Source organism: Pseudochaenichthys georgianus, chromosome 12, assembly GCF_902827115.2.
Source record: "Pseudochaenichthys georgianus chromosome 12, fPseGeo1.2, whole genome shotgun sequence".
NCBI lineage: Eukaryota > Metazoa > Chordata > Actinopteri > Perciformes > Channichthyidae > Pseudochaenichthys > Pseudochaenichthys georgianus.
Window position 1 is genome coordinate 12,495,233 of NC_047514.1, and position 12,997 is coordinate 12,508,229.

The following is a 12,997-nucleotide window of genomic DNA, read 5'->3' on the forward strand; positions in this document are numbered from 1 at the left end:
CAGAAGCCTTGTAATCCCTGGCTGATCTGGCTGAGCGACCGGCCACAGCCATTTGAGAAACAAGAATGTTGATTGAACTTTGTTTTGCTGCGATATTTGTTATAATTGGTAACGCCCGCAGATTCTCGCCGTGCATGGGGGGAGTGAAAGGCTTCTTTTGGTGCTGCATGCAACCAGGCGAGCAGAGGCAAGCTTTTATTGCTGAATTATTTATAAGACTGTCTAGGAGAGAGTAATGCTTCTCTTGGATGGATAGGGAGTCAAGATTGGCTCTTTCTGATCAGAAATTCTCCTAATTACTATTTGTGGTGTGTTCTATTTGGGCATATTGTGTTTGATTCCAGTTTTAGTAAGACTTTGTGATTTGTGTAATATTGTTTTGCCAAATAAATCTGACAGGATTAGGTGAAAATCAATTGCTCACCCAACATAAACTAATTGAATCATGCATTTAACTCATGTATGAAGTAATAATAACAAACTCTACTCAGCTTTTCAAATGTGAACATTTGCTGTTTTTCTCTGACTAACATCGCTGTGAATGAATCATCATTGAGTTTTGTCAAAAATAAGCACTCTGGGAAACTTGTTAGGGACAATGTCACTAAGCTATTTCAACCAAAAGATTGATTAAAGATCCATCTGAAAAAAATATTGACTTGTTAATTGAGGGTAAGATAATCAATAGGCAATTTGTTCTGCTGCATTTATTAAATTAGGTGTAACCTAACACCATGTTACCCTATGTGTCTGCAGTTGTGTATCCCAACGTCACATTTCTGTTCAATCCAAATGCCTGCTCAGAAAAATAAATAAAAGTGCTAGATGAAATAAATAAGTGGATTGCGGTCGCCCTGCTATGTGTATGCCTTCTTCTCACAGACCTACTCCACCGGAATGAATCGACCCCGTCCGCGCATGCGCACTCCTCCCTCCATTCATCTCTTGGGATCTCTCGCCTTCGTTCTCGTGTCTTGTGTGAGGAGAAACCAGCAGGCGGCTCCGGGCTCGCTTCCCCGGTTGTCACATGCAGTGTGACTTCTGCTCGCTGCGGCTGCACAGTGACAGCTCACACCGGCGCGCTAGTTTCTCGGATTGAACTCGGATTTTTTTGCCTATTTGGATTTCTCTATGTTGATAATAGCAGTGACGGACTATCAACAGTTTATTGCTAACACCGTAAGTTGGTTGATATTTTCTTTCTGATTTGTTCTGACGTTTTCTGAGGGTTTCCCCGCATGTTCAGCGCTGTCACCCCGAGAGTGAACATTCTACCGGCAGGAGCTTTGATCATTTGCGTGTTCTCCGTTGGGAAGTTATACTGCTCTGTTTTATTGTTTCCTTATCAGACTTGCTTTCGCTTTTCCCCCGTAGCATAAACTAAAAGAAGAACTTCTTTACCACACTTGATACAACGTACACGTTCCTCATGTTGTGAGGCTACAATGTTTCAGTAAATGTTTGCGGAGGATAGATTATTCCGCGAAGATTACACTGCAATGAGCGGTTAAACTGTAACTCATCTTCTATAGCAGGTGTCTAATCCCCACTTCCGCACTGTGCTGCGAGATATAGATCTTTCATAAACACATTGAGGTGTGTTTTATCAAAAAAATATTCCCCTATACCTTCTTGTTCCTGCTAGTTAATTTGCTGTTGTTTTTTAACTTAATATTACCTATCTTTTTAACGTTGTTTTTCAGTATTCTTTCATGTCCCCTTTTTAGGGTACTGTTTTAGGGAACCACCAGTTAATGAAGCATCCTGTTTCATCATTGAGGGTTTTTTCTTTGTAATACATCAACGTTCTCTGTTTTGTGTGGGTGTTTTCTGTGTGCGTGTGCACTCGTGTGTGTGGGGGATTAAAAAAAATGACAGTGCAAGAAATGCTAAACTGCCCTCAGTCCTGTCTTGCTGAACCAGCTTGTTGCCTTACCCAAACCTGTAGTTGTAAACCAACACCAACAACTCGCAATTCAGTTTGACAGTGTACAAAGGTCTTTGCACAAGCCTGTGCACTATGCAAAACTCTCCAAACAGCTGTTCTTGGTGCTGAAATAGCGGGTTTTTTTGTAGCTTTACTCATTTCATTTTGAATGAGGTTGTTATTGTACTCATTGACTAAACGTTGTTCTCTAGTTCTTCTCATTGCTCAGTGCTGGTTTTAGTATCAGCTCTTTGTGCTCCGTGGTTTCCTTGACTAATGGCTTGTTGCCTTTGCGTTATTTTAGTTTCCTCCACCCTGCTCCACCCTGTTTCATGTGCAGGAGGTGTCTTTCACACTCAGCCACACCTGCATTGCTTAGATAGAAATGTGGGGTGTCTTTGTTTTAATGCCCAGCCCTTAGAGTTGATTTATAGAGTGAAAACAGACTTTTGGTTGTTGCTTGTTACACCCATATAATGCTCCTCTTGTGCTGCATACAGTGGACTTTGTCAGAGATGTATTTACATCCTTGCTTCTGTGTGTATTTCAAGGATTTTTATTTTCCTGTGTGTATTAGTGTCCCTTTTTTGTGATGGACAAAGTAGCAGGGATAGGGGCGGTTGAGAAAGTGTGTGTGCGTGTACCTGTGCGGTCGTGTGTGTAAGCTCCAGGCCCCCATGAGCACTGTCACAGACTCTTTCTCGTAAGCATTGACTTGGCAGTGAACTCTCTATCAGTATCGATGAGATAAGAGGATGAGAAGGAGGGAGAGAGCGAGCGTGTGTTGTTCGAACAAGATGCACAATCTGTCTTTGTCTCTCTCAGTATTTTTTTCTTTAAGATAACAATGTCTCTGCATTCCTTTTGGATCATGTGGTACACCCTTTATCGGTTAGGACAGACAGAGATTTCATGTCTTGATTTAGTGCATTATTTATGTTGAGTTTACTTTCAGAATTGCACACAAAACACCATAAAAGATCAAGCTCTATAAGAATGATTTCATTTCATTTCATTTCAAACCTTTATTTAACCAGATTGGTCCCATTGAGATCATAGATCTCTTTTTCAAGGGAGACCTGATTAGATGTGTTCTATATAAAGTAGGGCTTTCACCATCCTATATTTAGATGTTGTTGTTTGATCCTCGTTTCAAACATGTGATTTAAACAAAGTTGATTAGTATTGGTCAATAGATTTGAAAATGTATTTAATTTCCAATAATGGAAATTAGTTTGGCCCAGATTAAGGACACATGAGAACTGGCGACAGGTACACTGAGCATTTAATTGAAAACAGCCCCAAACCAGAAAGTCTCTTTCACATTTAGTAAGGTAAACAAACAGTATTTCATTTATTTTCCAGTCAAATATAATCAGTGTTGTTTGTATAGCCCAAAATCACCTATTTCCCTTAAACGGTTTTACAATTTGCACGGCACATCACCAGCTATCTTTTAGATCTTTGAATCTGATTAAGAGAAGATTCTTCCAAAAACATTTAACGGGAGAAAATATCCGTCAGGAGGAGTAACAGTGTTATGTAAACAAAATAAACTCTTGGGTCACTGTCCTTTTGAATTCTCAGGTTTGTCCTCCTCCCATTGTCGTTTGCTGTCACCTCTGCATGTTGAGCCTTTTTTCTGCAAACCCATCTGTGTGCAAGTATCTCGATGCCTTGGAGTAGCGGGGTGTCTTGGCTGCATTGGTTCTGGTTAGCTTTATGTTATGTCCTTGGTTTCTATCCTCTCAATTACACAAACTCAGCCGCAAAGGACCCACAGTAGCATCACAACATGTCTCTTCCTACTGCAGCGAGTGTATTCTGGTGCCCGTGCCTATCAGCGAAACAGGACTCTGCCCACTAGTTCTCATATTCTAGCATACAGCAGCACATTTAGAGTCTCTTCTCGCAAGGAAATGTAGCACTAATCCAATTGGCTGGAGCTTTAGTAAAAGCTTTCCTAATTGGTCGGTGTGGCAGCTGGCTGCCAAGGATCCAGTAAGCACAACGGGGAGTTGGGGGAGTCCCAGTGGTGCTTTGGTGCAGGGGAGCCTGAACAAAAGGGCAGATAGCAGAGAGTGTGCTGCTGTTTTTAAATATTCCTCCACATGGCAGTAAAAAAGGACCCATCTGCACACTGCTGACTCAGATCCATCCCGCTGACCATATCTCATTTTAAGCTGTGTTGTTTGACAAGCACACATGCAAATAACACACATGCACACACACTCCCACAACATTCCATCTGCACAGACAAGAATGGCTTGCGTCACACAATCATGTTTAAAGAGGAAGCACGTTCCCAACTGGCTGAAGAACATAGCTATCAACACAGGAATATTGACTGTGCGTGTGTATAACAAGAGGAAGAGAGAAACGCTGCGACCAACATTCACAGCAGCCGTTCCTGTTTCCTTTCACCTCAGTGTGGAACCCAGGAATAGCTCCGAGTGACATAGATGAGAGAGAGGGGGAGACAGACAGTGAGGGGGGGAAACAAAGAGGGAGAGACGGACAGACAGAGGCAGAGAGTGTGAGAGATGGCCATGTAAGGTGTCCTGCACCACAGCTTGAACCACTCCACACAAACTCTGAACCTTAAAATGAACTGTTCACGGGTTGGTTTCTCAAGTCACTGTTAACTTGAACTTTGCCGTTGTGTAAGGAATATGACATTTTCATATAAGAAGTATATCCTTTGTAAATGATAAGTTGACAAAGAATGAAATAGCTACATTTGCAGGTACAACAATTAAACTTCCTTTTTGTGCGTTATTTTGCCAGTTTATCAAAGGTTGTTTTTTTCCCCTCCGAAATTGAGAAATAAATATTTAAATCATTGTTAGCCTTTTTTTCTAATTAGTGAGGCTCATGAAGAACCAATGACATGCAGCTGAGTGAGTTTATCATCTTTGAACAAAGAATTGAAACCCAAATATTGACATTTTTTATAACAAGGGAAATTGCACCAGATGGCATTGTAAACCCCTTGATGTGGTTTACACAGAATCCCTGTTCTAAGAATTGAGAAAAAGTACTTTTATCCTACTCAGGCTGAAGGAAAAATAATGTTTAAAAAATAGTAAATACCTGTATCAGGAATAGTGTTCATCTTTGCGTTACACTCTTGTTGTGGTGTGCACAATCCACAATCCAAGTTCTTAAAAAAACTAAACGAAACAAAGACAGTGTAACTGCTCCCTTAATGTTAGTATAAATCCGGGGTTTGGATAAATTATTTAGTTATTATTATCACAATATTCAGAATTGTGCATGTCTCTGGTTTTTAGCAAAAAGTATGACCTGCATGCAGTATGCACATATATTTAGACTGAATGAGTGAATGGAGAGATACACACACACACACACACACACACACACACACACACACACACACACCACACACACACACACACACACACACACACACACACACACACACACACACACACACACACACACACACACACACACACACACACACACACCACACACACACACACACACACACACACACACACACACACACACACACACACACACACACACCCTTCCCCTATTCCCTTCCTCCAATGTCCCAGCTCTGCTTACTGCATCAAAAAGAGCTTAGATCAGGGAAACCATAGCTTGCCCTCATGCATACTTCCCAGAAGATCGGGCTATTTATTCAAAGCCAGCAGACCGTGTTTGGACTGAGGCTGGAAGCTTTCCAGCGTGGATCCAAGTATGGGTTAACTCATTTGGTTGCACCAAAACACTGTCCAAGCCGTTGAGCAAGGCAGTTGCTTATAATGACTGTGGTTGTACATGGATGTTTTTCTTTTCTTCCTCCAAACATAATGGTGTTTTTACTTTATTTATGATATGATAACCTGTACTGTGAGGATAACTATTTAACAGAGAAATACTCACTTACATAGTGATAGTAAACTGTATTGGTAGCAGTGTATACAAAGTGAATGCTGTTTGTTGCAGTGTGATGTGATGTGCTTTGGCATTTGTCAGTGTTAAGTCTGCATTCATCTTTACTGCCAGCTCTTGTTTTGGTTGGTAGCGTCTGTTTGTGGTAGTTTTTTTTAAAACATATAATCCAGCTTAATCTGCTCTATTTGGCAAACCAAAAAGTGCTAAAAACTGGTGGATTTAATTGTTTTTCAATCCAAAGAAGAACATATTCAAACGGTATAGATATACTAAATAGCATTCCTCGCACCATTCTTTAGGGTTATACTCCAACATCTTTTTTTACAAAGAACTGCAGGCAATTCGGTCTCAATTTGACCAATCTAAGGCACGCATTTTTGCCGCTTTGAAGAAACCCACAAGAGTCCTCCACACTGGTTTAAGAACACAGGCAATACATGGAAATACGATTTTTTTTTTTTTTTAAACCCTTCATATTGGAATTGCATCTCTGGAGAAATGAGGAAAATGTTTACTTCACTTTCACTCAAAATAAAATATCTCAATGATACTTTTGCTGCAGGAGATATTCTCTCTCTGACCCAGTGACCAGTGTTAGCAGATTAATTGCTGCTTTCATGTTAAGCTGTGGCGTATTACCCCGTAATTGGTAATGGAGATTATCAGTGAGATGCTCTGTGGGTCTCTTTATGTGAGTGTGCACGGGGGCGTGTGAGATTTCTTTATCTGATTAGGAAGTTTATCTAATAAAGTAGGATTTATGGGATTCTAGTCTCTCCCCACTGCACACACACACACACACACACACACACACACACACACACACACACACACACACACACACACACACACACACACACACACACACACACACACACACACACACACACACACACACACACACACACACACACACACACACACACACACACACACACACACACACACACACAGAGCAGCCCACACTGACACGTGTACTAGTAAAAGAGGATCACAGAGTGCATATCTCTGCAGAGCCGCATGTTATTGACACAATTATATTGCACTGCTGTTGCTGAAATACGGTGTATTGTGACGTGAATATGTTACCTCTTCATTACTTCTTCTTCAATGCCTACTGTTCTCCTTAGTTGCCAATGGTATCTAACCTCATCACTTAAGTATATACTTGAGTATTTGATACTATCCTTAAGTATAAAATGTTGCCAATTGCACGGCACATCAATAAGATGAAAAAGAACTGCATACAAAATGGCCTCTGTCAGTAAGCCGAAAACTACTAGGAACTAGGTGTTAATCCTGAAACATGGTGAAATTAAATATATAATGATGTGCAGTATAAATGATAACAAACTGATATCATTATGTTTGAATAAAAGATGTATATAGACACACTGAGCTACTCGGAGCTACTGAGGTGTATCCATCCATGTTTGTTGCGCTTGCAGAGGATGGGGATAAAGAGAAACACACACACACACACACACACACACACACACACACACACACACACACACACACACACACACACACACACACACACACACACACACACACACACACACACACACACACACACACACACACACACACACAGAAACGCCTGTGAGCAGTATAGCACTTGCAGGGATGCTTTACCATATTTCTCCTGAGATCTTTTGGAGCCACATCATCGTCTCACTCCAACACACACATCATTGTCAGCCTGACTTTCCAACGCACAGCCACCACTCAGCTGTGTGTGTGTGGCCTAGCATTACTATACTTGTGGGGACCTAAATCTGTTTACACAGTCACGTGTGGGGACTCGTGTTGGTGATGGTTAAGGTTAGGGTAAGTCTCCAGGAAATGCATGTACGTCAATGTAATGTCCCCTGAAGTGGTGTGTGTGTGTGTGTGTGTGTGTGTGTGTGTGTGTGTGTGTGTGTGTGTGTGTGTGTGTGTGTGTGTGTGTGTGTGTGTGTGTGGTGTGTGTGTGTGTGTGTGTGTGTGTGTGTGTGTGTGTGTGTGTGTGTGTGTGTGTGTGTGTGTGTGTGTGTGTGTGTGTGTGTGTGTGTGTGTGTGTGTGTGTGTGTGTGTGTGTGTGTGTGTGTGTGTGTGTGTGTGTGTGTGTGTGTGTGTGTGTGTGTGTGTGTGTGTGTGTGTGTGTGTGTGTGTGTGTGTGTGTGTGTGTGTGTGTGTGTGTGTGTGTGTGTGTGTGAAAATGTCACCTTTATAATAAAACATTTCCTTAACCTTAACAAGGTGTAGGTTTAAAAAAAGAAAGAAATCCAGAATCAGAACATCACATGGCTTTTTGTCTCCAGCTCGTAATGTCAAATGCATGTCAGGGTTTTTTGTTATTTTATTTGAGCCATAACATTTTCCGATTTATATTTTTAGTTCATATGGCTTCACACATTTCCGTTCTACCACTTGCCTCAGAGGATGCATTGCAAACGTTTTGCAGTTGTGGCTTTTATGTGTAGGTGGTGGGGAGTGGGACCCACATGAAAAATACACTATTAAATATTTAAATAAAGTAAATAATAATATGAAGAAAAAAAGCTTGGTAAATAAGAAGTGTTTTTAAGAACAGTGCAAAAACATTTAATGCACTCTAAAACAACTTGGTCGTGTAGAGGCTACCATGAGATGTTTTCAATTCATTTCAAACCTTTATTTATACAGATAAATCCCATTGAGATCATTGATCTCTTTTTCAAGGGAGACCTGCTCAAGTAGTTCCACATGAAACATAAATAGAACAACAAAAGGACATCATACAGCATCATTTACATAATTATCCACATAAACAGGTACCAATAGTTTCTGATTGACTAGCATCCAATCGAGCTTTAAAAACATTTAGTGGCACCAGATTGTTCAGTTTCCATTTCATTTGCAGACTACTCCAAGACAGAGGAGCTGCACATCTAAAAGCTGTCTTCCCTAAGACAGTCCTAGCAGTTGGCACATTTAATAAAACCACAGCATTCGATCTCAGGCAGTAGCCACTTACAATTCTCCGTGAGATCAGGGAGCAGATATAAGATGGAAGTTTCCCTAAGCTTTGTATATAAAATGTACCAGTGACTGAGCCTCCGTGCAGTTAGTGAAAGCAAACCAGCCCTTGCATACAGGGTACAGTGATGATGGGTTAATGCTTTACAGTTTGTCACAAATCTCAGTGCACTGTGATACGCAGCATCTAACTTGACCAGGCAATTGGCAGGTGCATTCATATAGACCAGATCCCCATAGTCCAGCACAGGTAAAAAGGTCACAGTGACTAGCCTTTTCCTGGCCTCAAGCGAGAAACAGGACTTGTTTCTGTAGAAGAAACCTAGCCTAACCCTCAGCTTTTTAAGCAGGTTATTGACATGAAGTTTAAAAGTGAGACAATCATCAAGCCAGATACCTAGGTATTTGTAACAGGTAACCACTTCAAGTTTTATTCCTTGCGTAGTTACAATATCTAAAACAGGCTCTGGTGTTTTTTTAGCTTTAGAAAAGAGCATTACCTTGGTTTTCTCAACATTTAAAAGAAGCTTTAGTTCAGAGAGCCGAGTCTGAATAATGTTAAAAACAGCCTGTAATTTAACACCAGCCTCCTTAATGGAGGGACCTGCACAGTACATCACGGTATCGTCCGCATAAAAATGTAAAGTAGCTTCATCCACATTTTCACCTAAACTGTTGATGTAGATGGAGAATAAAAGTGGACCTAAAACAGAACCTTGGGGAACACCATTTGCAATGTTCAACTACTCAGAAGACAGCCCATCAAAATGAACACATTGGGACCTTTCAGAGAGGTAGTTTACAAACCACCCCACTGCATGGCAGGATAAGCCTATACTGGCGAGCCTCTGCTTTAAAATGCGATGATCGACGGTATCAAACGCTTTGGACAGGTCAATAAATAGAGCTGCACAACTCTGCTTATTATCTAAAATACTCGCCACATCATTCACCACTTTCATTGTGGCAGTGATGGTGCTGTGTTGCTTTCTGAAGCCTGACTGATGTTTAGACAGGATGTCATTTGTACATAAAAACACCTTTACCTGTTCACTCACTAAGCATTCAAGAACCTTAGCATATAGTTATTTAATAAGGTGGCCTCCCCTCCTTTTAGCAAAGGCAGGACATACGCTGACTTCCACAATTTTGGAATTGTGTTAGTGCTGAGGGAGAGGTAAAAAAGAGTAGTGAGAGGTGGAGCAATAAAATCTGCAGCTATCTTTAAAAAGAAAGGTTCTACGTTGTCCGGGCCAGCCGGTTTCTTAGGATCTAACTTGGTTAAAGCTTCATGAACAACATCAACAGTAAAAGGGGTAAAACTAAAAGGGTTTTCCAACACACGTTTTTCAGAGTCACATACTGTAGTGTTCACAGAAGCAGAGTTAGTGACAGAATCAAATAGAGAACCGCAGGACACAAAATGCTCATTAAAGCAATTTAGCATAGTAGCCCTGTCCGATATAGTGCCAGATGCTGTGGTAATGCACGGAGGTAGCTCATTACGGATATCGCCGGTGGATAACGATTTAATGGCTTTCCAACATTTTCCAGGATTATTCAGATTATTTGTGGTTACTGACAGATAGTACTTTGATTTAGCACTTTTGATATGTGAAGTGAAGCTATTTCTTAGCTGCCTAAAATGCAGCCATTCTACCTCTGAGCCTGATTTCCTAGCCTTTGCCCATGCCTTGTGTGCCTCATGAAGGAGACTGGACAGATTAGCAGAAAACCAAGAATTGTCTCGTCCTTTTACTCTAAATTTACGCAGGGGTGCATGTCTATCAATGATCTCCATAAAATCAAGATAAAAATAAGACCATGCATCAGCACACAGATCGATTTTACCCCAATCAAAATCAAACAGATCATGCACAAAACCCTGCTCCACAAAATGTTTTATGTCTCTCTTGATGATAATGCGAGGTTTAACCTTTTGGACCTTAGTGTCCCTAATTGTGGCTACAACACAGTGATCACTCAGATCATTTGCAAATACTCCCACAGATGAATATTTATGGGGAACATTAGTTAAAATGAGATCAATTAGGGAGGATTTATTAGGGGACTTAATATTTGGGCGAGTAGGACTGTCCACAATCTGAGTAACATTCAAAGAGATACAGAGGTTTTTAAAATCCTCTGACACTGCAGTTAACCAGTCCCAGTTAAAATCTCCAAGTAGCACTATTTCCTCGTAGTCTAGTTGTGATAAAAGATTTGCTAGTGAAGACAAGGAGTCTTTGACAGCTGAGGGGGGTCTGTAACAACTCACTACCATGACCTGTTGACCCTTTGCCACTTCTATATTTATGGCTAAAAATTCAAATTGCTTACTGATCGATTTGGAAACTAATATGGTTACACTGAACTTATTCTTAACATAAATGGCAACGCCACCACCTTTTTATTAGGCCAGTCGGTACGATACACATTAAAACCATTTAAGGCAATGTCAGAGGCCAAAATAGATTTGTTTAGCCATGTTTCTGATAAAACAATGACGTCAGCGTCAGTTGAGCTTGCCCAGATACGGACAAAATCTAGTTTACCTAACAGACTGCGCACATTCAAGTGGATGAAACCCAACCCAGACCTAGCTTTAAAATCAGCAGGAGTAGCGATCTGACTACTACTACTGGGCGGACCAGGGTTAGGTTGTACATTTCCTGACAGTAATAACAACAACAAAACCAGGCATCTTTTCCTCTTAAACGACATCTAATTTAGAAACACCGGAAAAGCCTGCGAGAGTGTGATTAGAGCTTAAGAAGCAGTCCTGAAGAACCATCATCGCAGGGAAACAAAAAAGACAAACATATTTTGTCGAGCAGATTGTCTGTGACAAGGCAACCGGTAATTGTTTGAGCAACACATCCAAACCTTTGCAGGGGATTCCCACTGCGGGTGGCAGAACAGACCTGAATCCAGTAGTCTTCTCAGAATGACTAGAGATCTTCTCATAGTCCAAAACAGTTAACAGGCACAGCAGAATCCCGATATGGGCCATTTCCCCAGACCAGCACACAGTATCCATGATGTTCCTGGAGCAAAATCAGCACAGCATCAAAGGACAGGCGAAAACAGCAGTGTGGAAGCGCTCCGGACCCTCTGTGGTATCAGGCTTCTGCAACAGCAGAACCAGGACAGGTGGAAAGCAGGCCCCAGCGGTGGTACAATCCTCCTCCGCACAGCAGCACACGCCCGGTGGAAGCAGGCCAAGCCCGAAGCGTGGATCCACTCCGTCTCTTCGCAACGTCTCCGGAGGAAAAACACCTCAGTACAGCCGTACTCGACAGGTGGGAGTAGGCCTCGGCAGATCGCAGACAACTAAAACTACTACTTGTATAAGCAGGGATGGCTAAAAGTTTGTAAGCAGGAGAGCTAGATGCTAACAGATGCCAGATGCTAACAGGTAGTGCGAGCCTGTAGAAATTGCGACTGCCTCCAATGACAGTCGACTAAAACTGATTTGATACTTTTTTGTAAGAATTCAGTAATGCATTTTGTATTGGAATATAGACACATATTATACTCACTGACTTTTTTCTCTCCACAGCTCATTAGCGCTATATTGCAACAGCTACTACTGTACATAGCTCTCTACATTGTGTCATCCATGCCCAAGACAGAACAATAATGGAGTAAACCCATCAGGCAAGCTGGAACGAAAATGGTGCCATGATTGGAAACTGACAGGTTTAGTTTTGATAGGTAACTCGCAGAGAAGTCAATTTCCAAGTTAAACTTCAGCAAACACACACATCAGGCTCTATGGCACCGTCAGACTGGCACTGACTCTAACCTCTTGCATCACTTTTCTAGCCTTCAGCCTGAACGAGTGTGGGCATGCCATTGTGCTTATCAAGTGGACACCTTCCTTCACAGATGACTCACTGAGCTAGAGACACAACGACACCCCGAGAAGGCTTACCAGTGTCTGCCAGCATCCCTGTAACACCCCTCATTCTGTTCCAAATCTCCTCTGACCCAGTCACATTACAGTGATACGGTGTCATGATCTCGGTTGCCGGAGCTCTTTGCAAGAAGTTGCAACGCCTGAGAGCTCCGACAGTAAAGGCTTAGTCACCTCAGCTAGAGATCAGTGTGTGGAACAAGCAGTCAGGCTCTGCGAAC

At 41.7% G+C, this 12,997-nt stretch overlaps 1 long non-coding RNA gene across 1 annotated transcript in view; it reads left to right on the forward strand.

Annotated features, from left to right (window-relative positions):
• The first annotated feature begins 1,006 nt into the window (after positions 1 to 1,006).
• The window catches only part of LOC117456692 (uncharacterized), a 45,727-nt gene continuing 33,736 nt past the window's right edge, over positions 1,007 to 12,997 (forward strand). The window contains exon 1 of the long non-coding RNA XR_004553269.1: positions 1,007 to 1,179. This is a non-coding gene — a long non-coding RNA (uncharacterized lncRNA). The remainder of the gene's footprint in view (positions 1,180 to 12,997) is intronic.